We start from the raw sequence: 16,356 nt of genomic DNA, 5'->3' as shown, positions 1-16,356 counted from the left end.
TCAAATGACTTTTAAACATCGAGGACAACAGTTCGAAGGAGTCACTGTCCTGCAATAATTCGTTACAAACTTTGCATGCAAATAAGTTGGTCAAATATCGTTAAAGAAAACATAGCCCTGCATGTTTCAATTGGAATCCCCACAACCATGTCTCCAGTCTCCTGTGATACTCATTTGCACTGCTTTCAAGAAAGGGACAAGGATTAGTTGGGCAGGCGACTCAATCAACTGAGTGCCCCAACAACTCACAGTTCATTTGAGTTTGCGAGGGGTGGCTCTGGTATTTTTTAGATACGCGAAGAAATTTCGCTTTTTCAGGTGAGGGAATCAACTCTCTAGTTCGGCTAGCTCCCAGGCTCAGAGTTGGAGCTTGTAGCCGGAGCTGGAACAGATTGAACAATCAATTACGTGCCGCCGCCAGACGCTGCCACGCCCTTACCGTCCACAACGCCCCCAAAACGAGCCAAGGAAGGGGAAAAAATAGAGAAGTTGGAGTGGCATGAAGAAAAACGCGCATACGTGCCGTTGTCCAGGTTTCTGATACTTCAAATGCACGGAAAATAAAATGTAAGCTATTAAAAGGATATTTTGTAATGGAACTATTAAAAATTATTTTTAGAATCTAGTAAAAAAAATTGTAGGAAACAATACACAGTTACATCCCGCAAAAATATACTTTGAAATAATGTTTCAGTGCAGACTTTTTCTTGTGCATGGCGACTACAAGTGCAGGTCCTCCAGGTTCGTCGGTGTTGCATGAAATTGACCCGCGATGCCGGGATTTATAAATGCAGAATGTTGCGGAACGAAGCGACGGAGTTGAAGTCGATCACACAGCTATGAGAAATGCAAGAAATCAACCAAAAACGAACGTGCGATGCATACAAAAGCTGACTGCCAACGGATTGTATTCCTTATGTGAGGTAGGAGTTGACAACCTACGTTCTTCGTCCTTCATCCCTTTTGTATTTCTTTTATTTTCAGCACTACCACACTTCCTTATTCCTCTCATCTTCACCGCTGCCGATGGGAACTGAAAAATGCAATCAACTTGAGGCGAAAAATGTTCGCATGTAAAGGACCTGCCTGCATCCATTCATCCAATGCGATTGCCAAAGGAAGCTGAACAACAAAGCCACCTGGTGGCGGTTCTGCTGGCAAAATAGGATAAAGAAATCAACCAAAGAAAGAATTCTTCTTTTATTAAAATTATATTAAAATAAGTTCTTAAACAAAGAAATCTAATAATCCAAGTCCGTTCATCCTTACTCTATATGAAATCATGTAAAAATCATAATACAAATTGTAACAACTGTCGAAACAAATAGTTTTTGTTTGTTGGCATTCGTTTAAATGCCTTTGGGAGTCTTAAGACAACAATAATGTTGTATTATTGTTAGAACATATAAATACTTATATCTTTGTAGCCATACAAAGTGCCAGTTTTTCATGTAGACTTGTCTATGAAAGCCGAAGCGAAGGCGTGTAAATGTTTCATATTATTTATCCCCAGGGAGAAGTGCCTGTTTGGCTTATGGTGCTCACATTAAATATGCAAAGGCAGCGCTTTATTCGACCGACTGACCCCTGGCAATGGGCAATGGTCAGTTGGTAGCATTTAACTTTGGAAAACTGACAGGAAAGCCCAGCCGAATGGACACCAGAATGTTCAAATGCTTGGACAGCTGCCAAAAAATGCTTAACTAGCAAAAATCATAAAATTCATGCACTTTTTACATTTATTCTGAACTTTAAGTTGACTTTTTAATAAATACGAGAGTCTGCAATTGTTGTTTCATTTTGAAGCCTCTAGATACAATCTACAAAAGTAACTTTTCAAAGCATCTTTCGACTTTTGCCATTTAAAATAAATTAATTTTTATTGGCCACTAAAGTCCAGTACTGCCAGGAGCACACAAGCCTCGAAGGTAAACAATATTTAATGTTTTCAATTAGCTGTCAGAAATCGTTCCATCCACTTCACACCACCACCACACCAGCCCACCATCAGCACCACCATCATCTCCATTTGAACCACACAATCGTCAGCAACCCTTAACCATCGACAAAGAACCCCCGAAATGTGTTTCTGGTTGGAGGAGGCAGTTGGCCGGGCTGTTGACTTGACTGGTAAACAATTTGGATACCAAGGATCAGGAAGGGGGAATGAGGACACGACCAGGAAAGGGAATCGAGCCCTGATTTGGTCCCTGGACCTGGGTGTCTGTGAATAATTTCGGCATTATTGCCTGTGCTTAATTCAAATGAAATTAATTTCGCAAGGTAAACTCGGTGCAGGACCAACAGGCACCGATACCAAGGATCTCTGGGTACAGGACTTGGTTGGCTTGGGTTCATTGTTTTTGGGTGATTTAATGGTCCTGTTCATACATATTTCGGCTCGGTGGGTGTGTGTGTAAATGAATTCATCCCTTGGGCAACATTTTATGGCATAATTTGAGGCGTCAGGAAGTACGCAGACCTTGCGTCCTGGCGTTCTGGCTTCCTGGTCGTTGCCCTGCCCAGGTCAGACCCAAAATCCGAAAAGGTCAGCTCATGTGGTCGGGTGTGAATATTAATGTCTCATATTTTATTTTGCAACCTGGTTTCCTTGCCGTATAGCTTTTAATATGATTGTGGAGGCGTATCGATGGCGTTTATTGTCGACTTTGGCAAGCCTCGAAGCGTATAATTATATTCAACTGGTAAACTTTGCGGCTTTAATACCCGTGCCAGACATTCTGCGATTGCCAATTCAAGGATAACTTCATCGCAACAGCCCTTAGCCCAAGGACTTGCAAAATAGATGTGTACTGAGCTCTAAACACGTTCTCGGCATTCAGACAGACTTGAATCCCTTGGCCGTCGGATTGTCTGATTTTCAAGATATTTTGCTATTTTTTATGGCCCCAGGAATCCGCCTGCCCCCCTGAGAGAAGCGGGGTGTGGGGTGGTGGTGGCTAGAGCCACCGTCTGCCTCCTTGCTCCTGCCATTGAGTAGATTAAAGTGTAAATATTTAATGCACGCGATTTTCTCAGCCTGAGTTATTATTATGGTGCTAAGGAGGCCCAACTCTCCGCTGGCAAACCCTTTTTTAAAGTTTTAGAAAGCTTCAAAATTAACAGGGATTCAAAATGACAAAACGTTAACAATTTTTAAATTTGAAAATCAGAGTAGGTCATTGATAATAATGCAGGAATTATTAAAGTGTCAACCCTGTAAAGCAGCAACTCTACGATGACTGATTGACAAAAAAAGTACTTAAGTTCCAACCAAGGCTAGAATAAATCATTATGAACTGGGACTCCGAATCGAAAGGTTCTATTTTTGACTAATTTTTTTTTTTTTATTTGAACGGTTTTAAAATATTTGAAACTTGTTTTTTTTTTTTAAATATTTTTTATTAAAAGAATTTTAGTTTTGTGGACCTAAATTTGATTTCCTTTTTACTTTTTTATAAATAAAAATAAATGAAATTCAAAGGTATTTCATCAAATTTCTTTGGGTTTCATATAGGTGAAGAGTTTTAATGTAAATGTATTAAACAGAATATATTTTTAAAATATTGTTTTTTGGGCCATTTTTCTTTTTTTTTTTATTGTTTTTCTTTTTTCATTTATATTTAAGACGTTTGAAACTTGTGGAACTTGGGTTTTTGTGAGAATATATTTTTTTTATTTATTTTTTTTTTAAATTTCCTATTTGCCTTAGGTTTGCATTATTGTGGTTTTCCCATTATTTAGGTCTGCTTTTGCATTATTTTGCTTTGCCCATAGGTCAAGAATTTGGTTCGAAACATATTTTTTAAGAAAATTTTTTTACAATGTTTGAATCTATTCTATCTGTCTTGTGGAGTATATACATATACGACACATTTTTATGGATCAATTTTTAAAATTTGTATTTTATTTCTTTATTTTATTTTTATCACTTTTGCATTGGCTTGAAGCAAAATTCGAATGTCTGGCACAATTAAATAAAAATTTAACTGATTTTAATTAAAGTTGGGTACAAATAATGTGTGGGGGGAATAATACTCCCAAGCCCTTCCGTTTTCTGGTCGTGGCAATTAATTCGGAACGTGTAGTTAACGACATCGAAATGAACTACCAAAAACAGAAACTGAAGCCCGGCTCACACACACACACACACACACACATACACATTTACAGAAAAGATAACGAGTGTCTCATTATCATTCCGCACACACAGCCACACAAATTGAAGGATATGCCCCACACAGAGACGGCACACACGTGACATCACCGAGTGGTGCTGCCAAGATTGACGTAATGACAATGGAACGCCCAAATGATTGGCTTTGCCTAAAATCTCATACACACGCCACATCCTAAAAGAATTGCCGAAAGAGAGGGGTCTATAATGCAAGAAAAAGACAGAAAGCCGTTTCGATGTACATGAAGGTGGCAATTATGGCAGCAAGTTAGATAATTCGAAACAGAAGGCCATGCCAGGCCAATGCTGCAACGTCAACACTGCTATGAAGTGGCTTTAAAGACTGGCAGGAAAAACATTTGCACCATAGCAAAGGCACGCACTGAGAGAAAATATTAAAGTCATATAAAATAATATACTCTGTGTATAAGATCTGTTATATTTTGTATTAAAAATGTATTCAAAAAAAATAATTTTTAAATTTGTCTTTAGAATTTTTACTATTAGCTGTTTGTATAGTTTTTCAGTGTAAATTTCACACACATGACCGGAAAATTTCATTAAAGTTAATAATAATCGTAATAATCTCCTGCTGTGTCCTGGTTTAGTCCTGTTCCTGTTTTTGGCACACACGCTGGCTGGTCCTGGGCCCGGGCCCGAGGCACGAGGCCGCAACGAACTTGGGCTTAACTTCTCAAACACTTAATGAGGCATTCAAAACAATTATGTGTTAGTGAATCTGCCATCACCATTATGAATATTTAAAGCTTTTGGCATAGTCGGACCATAGAGAATATAGATAGAAATGGGATTTTCTCCAGTGCTTTGTGTTTTGTGGGGAAATCACTTTAATAAATTTATGCAGTGCCCGAAGGGTTAGCAGGAACTACAATATATGAAGAAAGGTAAATGAAATTTTCTTCTGCATGCCGAAAAACGTATACAATTTAATTAAAGTTTTGCCCTGAAAGGCATGTCCTGGCACAACTAATTCACATGTGTGGGTGGCGTGTCCTTGTCAGCAGCTGTTGTCCTGGCCCCGGCTCGCATCATTCATGGTCTCGGATCCAGCGTCCTGCTGATTGAGTGGCAGCAAGGACAAGACGGCAGAAAAGCCACAAGTGTGCCTGGCACATCGTCTTGAATGTTAATATTTGCACTTTCAATTTACCCGCAGACACACACAACACCCATACACCCACATACACAAAGAGAATCCAGAAAGACTACAAAAGAATGGCGACCGAGTCCTTGAGTTATTTCTTTTGTTACAAAATGTCCATTTGGGACTGCAATTATTTGGCATTTCTGGCACTTCCTGCAATTTAATATGAATTGCATTTAAAATGGATTTTATTTGTGCATTTTTTGCGACTGTGACATTTGCCTGAAGTCCTATTGTGTTAGTATTTACCAAAAACAAGCTTTTCTATAACACAAAGGATTGCATTCACTTGACTTTTCTGATTAATATTTGGTCTATTTTTGGAACCCATTTCGATTGGATATTTTTGAATTATGTAAATATATTAAATATTGAAAGCTGAAAGATCCTTCTAAAGAAAATAATATTTAGGAGACAGTTTTGGGGTACCCATTTATGAGTCAGTTATTCTGTGGATTTTATAAAACTTTATAATTCCCAAATATTATTTTTAAGACCTGTTCTTTAGAATACTCTTGGCTAAATTGCGGAATTGGTTACTAAAATATTTGGGCTTAAATAAAAGAAAAGCAACCCTTTTCGTCCCAGTCGTCTCTAATATCCTTGTTTGAGTTGATGTTCTTTGCAAGGGATTTATACACCCATTTGAGGCTTTGGCAGTCATTTAAGGACTTACCATCCCAGCCCCAGGCCAAAGCATTTGTGTATTGGTTTTAGGGGTTTTCCTTGTTGTTCGGTCATGTTGGCCAACCGAGCAAATCGTTTGAGTTGGTCAGGCCAAGTGTCAAAGTTTTAACGCACCCTGAACCCTGAAAGCCCAACCGCAATCCGTTCTATGCCGCCTCCTGTAAAGCGATATATTAATAATGAAAAATGTTTTGGTTTTGGTTTTATTTTTGTCCGGCAAACTGCCTCCCTGCCTGCCTGCAAATGACTCTTATTTGCATTGAAATTGTACTTGTGACAACAGCAATTCATTTCGCCCGGCATACATCTTAATTGGAGTGGAATTGAAAGCCAAAGGCAATACAACACAGTTCCCAACTCAAAGGCAAACCCATGGCCTTATTGAGAAAATGGAGAAAGGACAATATAGAAAGAGGATTACATCTACGACACACAGATTGCCGACTGAATCTGACATTTGTAGGTTGTAAGTAGTCATTGGACATAGAGGTTGCACTGAAAAAAATACTTATTTATTGGAAATTTATCATTATAATTTTGGTTTTTAAGAAAAAATGGACAAATGGAAGTGAAAAATAAAAAAATTGTTTATGGGAAGAAGAACTAAAAAAGTATAGCATACTTTTCTGGTGTTGTATTTTCTCTAGCTAGTTTAATTTTAATTTGCTATTAAGTACTTATTTATAATTAAATAAAAAACGTCTACTTGCTCTTTTATAAAGAAACTAAATCATATATTTTTAATTTCTCTGTGTTAATGGGAAAATGAAAAGGTAAAGGGACCCAAACAGAAGTCCATTGTCTTTCCCACCGACAGTCTATCCATCTGGCTATCGTCCCATCTATCCGACTAACTATCCATCGATGCTGCAGCTTTGACTGCAATTGCAGTAGCTCCCTCAGCAACGCCTGCCCTTGCCCTCTAACCTCCATTCTACCCCCTCTGTTGATTTAATTTATGACCCGACTGCGTACTGGACGCTTCGCTATTTCAGATAAATGCGTCTGTACTTTCGACAATATGGACACTGGACGTTGCCTAGTAGCAGAGCCCAGTCTAGTCCGGTTTTGGCCACCAACCCGGACTCGCCGGCCCCCCCCCCGGTTGGGGCTCATGTGCTGCACTCGGACAAAAGTTTGCGGTTAAATTTGCACACACCGACCGCACATGCTGACCACAAGGTAAAATTCGCTCGTCGCAATCCCGATGACGAAGTAGATAAGAATAATTTATGGTGATGCCCCACAGATACTAAGGTGTGAGTGTGTGTGCAACATGCGAAAATTAGACATGCAGACAAATTTATTGGTCTCAACAAATCTTCATTCGTTTTATTTGAATTTTTTGCTTGAAACCAGTTGAGCTCTATTAAATTATTGTTTACAAAGTCCAGCACTCTTCAGTTGACACTAAGAATGAAATTTCAAAAAGAGTGATGAAGTATTAGAATTATTTTTTGAAATACCAAAATTATTACAGTTTCTAGACTATTATACAATTTATTGTATTTTATGATGAATCTAGTTTCTATTTTAAAAGGATTTTCTTATTCAATCAGCACTTCCATTCTCTTTCATCGTCTGATTTAGCTTTTAGCTGATGTTGGCTGTTTTGGCATTTTAATTTAAATGCCAAGCAAAATTATTATTATTTCAATTGCATAAATGTTGATGTAGCTAGCTCCCTGCCACATTTTGCTGCCACCCTGCACTTAAAGGCTGATAGTTTCGCCTCCGTTCGGTTCCGTTCCGTTCTGCCTTCCGCAGCCTTCCTCCTTGGTGCTGTGAAAATAATTTTAATAGCATTTAATTTACGCAAATGCCATTAAAAGCTTTTCACTTTTCACTTTACCCAAATCTGATTATTTTGTGCGTTGTTTCGCAGTTTGTCGAGGCTCTTTTGCCGCGAGGTTTTCTAAATGTTTTGTCAGCTGACAAATTAATTCTGCGATTTCTCGAGATCTCCGTGGCGAAAATTATAAGGCGATGCAATTATATTCATTATCTAACAGAGAATCAAAGGAGATTAATTCTGCATTGGAAAGGTAGAAAGAGAGAATAATTATGTAATTATTCTACATTCTAGTCTCTTGTCTAGAATGGCAAAATGTTGCCCTGGATGTGCTCCGTACGCCACTTACCGGAGGGAAGGCTAAGTAGTTTGTTCAGCCACATTGTCCGGATTTAGATTGATGGAAAGATATTGTAGTGTCCTCCATATGGTGTCTGGCCAAATGCAAATCACAAAGTCCTCATTATTTTATGCATAGCTTGCCCTAAGCCCCCTAATAGACGACGTCCGATAGATGCATCTATTTCCATGGGCTACTGAATATATTTGCCAGCGCGCAAATTAAAAACAAACAAGTCAGCAACAAAATCAAACATTCAATGCATTCTAAGGCCAAACAAACAGTGTTGAGATTTTGTTGCTTTTTATGGAGTTCAGGATCAAAGGGCGTAATTGAACAGTGTTTGGTCAGAGAAATCCTTTGATGCAATGCACACGGGCATACTCTGTACAAGGGCATAGATAAACTAAATAATAAAGTTACAAATAAAATATTAAACTTGACCATTAGGTTTCCAGATCAATTACAAATTATTGTAATCCACTTCAAATTCAATCAAAACTTTCGACTTCTTTCTTTTCGGGACATTTCTTCGCCCTTGTTGAATAAAAATCAAAGATTACAATGACAAAGTTATGGAAATTGTAGCAATTATCCGGCAGCGCCCACAAGGTTCCATCAATATTCACTTCTGTGATCCTGTCTGGGGGGGAGAATTGGACAAAAAAATAGAGTCGAAAAGAAAAGTCGGAGAGAAAAAAAAAGGAAAATAATATTTACTTTTGCCATGACAATGTCGTTTCAGTGACTCCCAGCGTGGAAAACTTTTTGATGGTGTGCGAGTCGACTCCGGGCTATCTGAGGCCCCGGCACAGGAGGCTATGCCAGGATACACAGGATCCTGCAGGATGGGCGAGGGCGAAAGGGAACGCTGTCTGGCAACAGCCTGGTATTATTGGCTTCTGATTGGGGATTATGTTTTTAATTGACAAACTTGAATAGCTAACGACGTTGTCAGCAACATGCAAGAACAATCGCCATGAAAAAAGTGCCGACAAGCGAATGCATAACAAGCAGGACTTTGGAAAGAGATGGTACGATAAGGCCCGAGTGAGATAGGGGGAGCTGGGATTGGAGACTCGATGTGGAAACACAGGAGTATGAAATTACAATGAAAAAAAGATGGTACAAAGGGATTTGGGGCAAACTTATCCGAAGCCAATTACCTTTGAGGCGCTTAATGTGCAGTTGATTGCAACCAGACGAAGAAAATTATAACATCAAACATGGGGGAAAAAAATAGAACAAATGGGCTTATATATGAAATACTATTAATTAAAATTTTCTAAATAATTTGAGACTTGTAGTTTCGTGACAAAAATGTAATTCCTTCCTAACTCACTTGATTGATTGATCAAAGTTCTAGCCATTCAGTTAGCACACACTTGAAATCCGTCAATTGTTGACAATATTTACCCCAAACAATTACGTAATTAACAAAAGGTGTTGGCCAAGTTCTGCACAACACTTAACACACTCTAATCGGATTATGGCCATAAAATACACACACAGGCACAAGTGCTCAGCACACGCACAGCCTCGACTCCCACAAATGCAAGCACACATGCAAGTAAACCAACAAAACAAATTGGATAAACATTACAACAATTTGAACAATAATTCTGATTACAGAATTTGCACGTCCTTGTCCTCTGTCGTCCTGTCGGCCCTTCCCCACAATCTCCTCACTCTGGAAATTTGTGCAGCCGCAGATGCAATTAAATGCAAATCGATTTTGTTTGTATTTTGGGCGTTAGTTGGTAAACTCTCCACGCCCATGAGTGTCGATGCCATAATATGCAGGCCAACGAAATCGATTCCTGGATGTGACAAATTATTTTGGGTTTCAGTTTAAAAAATTGCATCCAATTTGTTCATAAAGGGATATATTGTTTTGAGCGGATAACTATTATAAGAGGAAATTGATCTTTCAGTTATGTCCATGTAAAGGTAATACCTTCATCCACCGAAACCTAAAATAAAGGCATTCAAAAAGGGTTTAAAAAAAGTTTAAGAGGAGAAGATGGAGAAGGCAATCCTCTGCGACACGTGCTCCTATTTTTATGACATTTCAATGCAGTTTATGTAAGCGAAATAGTCGTAAAACTGCCACCAGCATGGGAAACCTGAAGAGCCCGAAAAGCTCGTTACAATTTTGACAATTCAAATGCCAGGCCCTCTGGCAATCTGTAGCCAAACCGAAATGTTGCATACATTTCTGGACAGTCTGCCACAATTCAATTGAATTGTAAAAATATTTTTCCAAACAAAACAATCAAAAAACAAATTGTGGGACAAAACTGAAAAATATTATGCGGTGGCCTCTTTATCAGAGAAGATTTAGCTCACATTGCTCATACGCCATGTGGTGCTGTGAAATTTCTCTAACTCACAGACAGCTAGCGATAAGAATTTTTGGGGGATTAGCATATCAAACACATTAGACAGCAAGCCCCAAAACTGGCCATTTGGCTAAAACTGACTGCATTGGTTGGAAAATGGCCTGGAAACTCATTTGAAAATGTTTGGCACGCAGCTTTTGGATGCTCGTTTTATATATTTTTATGTGCTTTTGCACAGCTCGAAGGCATTATTTATGGGAAAAACGTTTCGCTTTTATATACAATCATTTATATTGTGAAGGTGGAAAGTTGCAGTTGCACTGATAAAAATGTTGGCAACTCGGAGAAGGTTTTAGCTTGTAAATCAGTATAGCTTTAAATAGAAATGCTCTAAGAAAACCAGGTTAATTTTTTCTTAGTGCAAAGCCAAGTCAAGTAGCCACATGAATATCCAAAAAATGAATGCCTTAAAGTTGCTGCAAACTCATTAAACAAGACTTAGAGAGAACTTTATGCTACTGCTTTTGATTTCCAATGCTTATGAGAATTTTTAGCAACACTTTTCAATGGGAATATGAATCTTTTATAACCCGACTGCGTGGGTGGGTGTGTATATATTTACAGACGGTTTCTGACTGTTAACCTTTTCTTTTTTTTAGCCATAACACGTGGGTGTTGCCGAGTAGCTGAGCAGGCGAGTGGCAGGGCAAAAAGAACATCATCAACAGCAACTTAAGTAGCTCAATAAATCTTGGGCTTAACATTTGTTGAAGCTTTTGCCAGTTGGCAAACGTGACTGGAGTGCGACAGAAATGTGTGAGCTGGATATTACCAAGAAGTCTGTCTGTCTGTCTAACCGTCCGGCATGTGAGCCACGAGGCATGCAGTAATATTTTACAAATGCTTTCATTGAAATGCAAAAGCTTCTTTCTGGCCTTGGTTACGTGGCCGCATTTCCACTGCCACCTGGATTTTTCAGTACTCCTCCTCAGACAGCAGTATCTCAGAATCAGTCCGATGAGCTAGCGTGATAAATGGATGCATTAGATGAAAGTGCCGGTTGCCGGCCACTCAACTGTGGTAATAATGGTTGCCAATTGAAGGTCTTCGGTCTTAAAAGTCACCATCAACTTTGGCGACTTTGGCCTGGAATTTGTAATTAAATTTAATTAAAAGGTCGGAAGCTGCCTGCTCCGCCTTATCTATTCAAGTCCATCATTCAGACAGTCCACTTGGCAATTCAGTTATTCAAATTAAGACGGCTGGTGGGTTGGTTTAAAAAAGCAAAGGAAAAAAAAATATATGTACTATCAAGACCCGTCGACGCCGACTGGCCGCGGATTATTTTAATTTTATTCATTGTGCACACAAAGATAAAAGGTGAAAAGTCTAAATGAATTTTAAATGCTCATTAAGCATACGACCCGTGGTCTGCAGATCCTTTACCTCACCCTTTCCCTTTTCTCACATATTATTTGGCCAAAAACGTATTTTGATGGTCATATATGAAATAAAATGGTAGTTATTTTATGGCTAACAAAGAAGTAAAGTCCTTCCCAGAAAAAAACCTAAAAAAAAAGAACAGGAAATCTGAAATAATTGTAGATTATTTGTAGAGATCTTAATCCCTTTTTAAATCCAACAAAATCCAATCCAATTAAATATATATAGCGCCCCTAAATTAATTGATAAACCCAAGACAAAACGAGCAGACAAATGCAGACACTTGGGCAAAACTAGGTCCATGACTTATGGGCTAGTTAAATAAATTTATGCTCTGTGATTTTCGCATAAAATTGATTTATCACATTAACCACAAAATGAATTTGGGGGTAATAGTAATGGGGACTTGGGTTTTGGGTTTTGTGGAGTGAACGGCGAACGAGGAGTTGGACTTCATTTCATGCTTGTTGGCTTTGTGGCTCATCAATTGCCACACCGAGAAGGACAGACCAAGAAGGATATGCTGGCCATATGAAATGGCATTAGATGACCCGAAGGGGGAAAGGCCATAAATCCCACTGGATGGTAAGGTCACCAGCAGCAGAAAAAAATTGTACAACATTTCATGTGTGTTTGCTTATCTGTTTCTTTTTTTCATCCATTTTTTTCAACTTTTTCTGTCCCTCCGTGTGTGTTAAGCCACCGCAAAGAAGGGTTAATGGTGCGGTTCCCTACAGTTCCGTGCCCGTTGTCTATATTTTCATTTTTGTCTCTTGGTTTTCGGCTACAGATTATTTATTACATTTCTAATGAAATCTCTCAGTCGGACTGAAAGCAAGCCGTAAGCGCATTTATTTCAATTCATATTTGCCGGCACGAGGAATCCTTGAGATCTAACCGCTTGGGATAATCAAGATAATGAGTGAGCGCATTCAGGCGAGGTCTCTCAATGGACCAAGTCTTGGCCAGGACTAAACTAAGCTAGCAAAGAACAAGGATCCTGGCGAAAGGACTCGGTGGCGAAGACGATTCGTGTCAGAAACAAATGCCTTTCATTTTAAATGCAGCTGTTGCTTGGTTGCCAGCATATTTTCCCCAGGGAAAGCGTATTTCTTATCCAACCCAAGTTCTTGGCAGTGCTGGTCGTTTAGCTTATTTATTTCAAAGATTTTTCTCAAAAAATATTAGTTTTAATCTGGATCTGGAAGTGGAAAAGATCGCACGTTTTAATAACCTTTAGTATGATTTAAAAATATAATCTTTAATATATTATTTTATTCCAAATTTACCCAAATCCGAATATTAAATGAAGACAACTCTGTCTAGGGTTAGTTGTTTGCTCCTTGAAGGACAACAGATGTTGTCAGTATCTCTTTTTTATTTGTCGCTCAATGCTAGCAGTAACTATAATGTGCATAGATTCATCTTCGAAGGAGGTGAAACATGTCCTGTGGCTAAAAATTATGTATGTATATAAGTACCCAGTTCCCTGGATGCCAAAGATCTTTTCCTTTTGCTTGTAATTTGAATTGACATGAAACTGAATTGGGTTTTTGTTTTAGGTCCTGCTTGTAAGTGCTTAAATATTTTTTCCTCTTGTTTTATTTTGTATCAGTCTACTTAATGGACAGCATAAGGTTACAATACTTTTTTACATACTCCCTTACATTTTTTTGGGGTCCTACTAAAAGGTTTTGTCCTTGTTTGCCTCTCGTTTGATTTGTGCAGGATTTAACGCTGGGAAGAAAAATGAGCATCGAATACGTAGAACGTAGGAATACGCATTGGGGCATTAGTAGGATTTGTCCCTCACACATCCTTGCACACATGAACCATAAAAAGGCATCAATTGTATGCGCAGAGGAGTCCCAGGAGCAGCAGCTTGCCTCAAGGCGTTTATCGTTTGTAAAATTCTAGATTTGCATGTATTTGCTTGTCATAAAAAAAGGAGAGGGTAGACCGTTGGTAAGAACGTATGTGAAAGCAAGAAAGTATAACAAAATGTATTTACATGTTTATGCGGAGGGGGAGATTACGCATACGCAATGTGTACAACATCTTGTTTGGTTTCCAGCAGCTCTCTACCCTGTTAAACTACCGAAATTCACGAGTTAAAGATTTTAAGCACTGTGCGTGCCTAGAGCAATTAGCTTAAAGTTGGCCATAAAACTGGCTGACAATAGTTCCAGCGAACTAATGCATTAGCCAAACACACTTTTGGTTTATAATGATATCTTTGAAATGTCAACAAATGTGTGTGCCGAATTGAGTTACGATTATGTGCCAAAAACATGCAAGCTTAAGCCGCCGGCCTTTAATATTTGTATTTGCATTTTTAAGATATCGCCCGAAAAAACTAGTGACCAACTTCAAATATTAAACAGATAAATACATAAAAGAAAACTTCTGTGAATGCATCGCATAAATATTATTTATGCAAAAGTGCTTTCTTTAGTTGAGAATTTCTTTGCTCAGCTTGTCGTTTTAGTTTGAGTTTCCATTTGCTTTTGCTTTGATTTTATCTTGACCATTTTATTCAACTCTGAATAAATTCATTTTTTTCCAAAAGCCAAAAGGCAACCCTTTTTTTTGTGTCGCCTCGGAAATGCCAGTTAATTGACTCGTCCTGTTTCTGGCACCGACAGAAGTTGACTTTATTCTGGACGTCTATTATCCCAGGACGTTTTGTTCTGATCCTGCTGCTCCTGGCATTTGCATGCTTATCTCATTAGCTACCAAACAAGTTCATTTGCCAAGCCATGGGCACGTTCTCCGTCTCGTCTCCGGCTCCGACTTCTTCTCCATTTGCCATTTGACATTGGTAAAGTAACTTCCAGGACCGCCGCCCGTTCGCCATTCGCCGTTTGCCATTTGCATGCAAATGTTGTTATCCTGGCGATGTCCCTTTTAACTCTTGACTGCTCACAGGAGCGTGGGCGGGAGCACTTAATTTCTACTCCGCCACCGCTGCACTTGACACAATTCTCTCACAGCCTGGTGAAGCTCACTATGGAAATAGAATTCAATTCTCAACAATTATAGCTCTAGTTTTTCCCATTGTTAGCCATCTGCTACACATAGATGCAGCTGCACCTTTAAGCTTATAAATATGGGAAAAAAATGGAGAGAAAACCAGGAACTTTCACCTCGATGAACCGATTTCAAAGTGCCAGGAGCGCAAGTTGCTCCGGTGATGTGGACTGGAAATGATGTAAATTTAAGTGCATTTTTTGCAATGCATTTTCCAGGAAATTTTTCGCCAAAGAGCTTGTTCATGGCACTGGAAAACACAATGAGCTAAGCAGCCCCGGGGCTAATGTTGGGTTGCAAAGTAGCCTTTTCAAAGAAGCTATCTCACTGGCTTCCTTTATTTATTCGGATCTACCTCAATCCTTAAAATTGGCCCAAACGTGACCAATAACTGTATTTATTTGGCAATAAGAAAATACGTTTTTCACATTTTTCCCAGACAGCTGCCAAAAATTTATGTTTTTAATAAAGCTATGAGTGCTCCAAGCAAACTATGTAAATGTTTGTATATTTTTCAAGCTTCCAATTTATTTGTGGTTTATTTTATTTGCCAAAGGGTAAATATCCCAAAAATAAAACAAATCTTGGGAGTATTAGAGATTTTACTTTGGCTAATTTTGTTCTTCGTTTTTAAAGTCATTTATTTTTTATTTTTCAGTTTAAGTTCTACCTGTGGCTGTGGCCCTATCCATCTGGTTTTAAACTCTTCAAAAATTATTTTCCACTTAAAGCGTCAGACAAGCCTGGCTGCTTCAATCTTTCTGCCACTTTGCCCCAGGAAGAGGCAGCTCGGCAGCTACCTGAAGAGCATTTTGTCAGCTCTGCTGACGCACGAGTGTCAGACAAAGTAAACTAATGACGACAGCCGGCCAGGATGAATGCAAAACTGGAACACTTTCAGTTGAATTATGGCCGAGATCCCCTGACATAATCTTCGGGTATTCGGCTTACACATGTGGCCAACTCAATCATGAAATCAAACAACTTTAAAAGTCATGAAAGCACCATAATTCAAGGCATTAACCTCGCCATTAACTTGTGGCAATGTCATATTTATTTTGTCCCGGCGGCGACGTTGAATCTTCAAACAAATATGTCATCTGTGAAAACACATTTTAGTTGTGTAAATAAATATAAATAACTAATGGGGGCTTTGTGGCTCAGAAAGGAGTCAGAAAGCTTGTGGATTCAGGGGAAGTTTTTAGAGAAGTTAGTGGTTAGTTTATTTTACGAAATTTTACTTTAAAACAGGAAAGGAAAGAAAACTTCGGGCGGAGCCGAAGCCGACATAAATATATCGCAAATACCGCATGAAGTCGGCCTATCCTTTTCCGTATAGGGTCCACTGTGATGGCTATATCTTTACCAATTCTCATCCGA

This window comes from Drosophila bipectinata, chromosome 3L (assembly GCF_030179905.1).
Source record: "Drosophila bipectinata strain 14024-0381.07 chromosome 3L, DbipHiC1v2, whole genome shotgun sequence".
Lineage (NCBI taxonomy): Eukaryota > Metazoa > Arthropoda > Insecta > Diptera > Drosophilidae > Drosophila > Drosophila bipectinata.
This window is presented reverse-complemented; position numbering follows the sequence as displayed.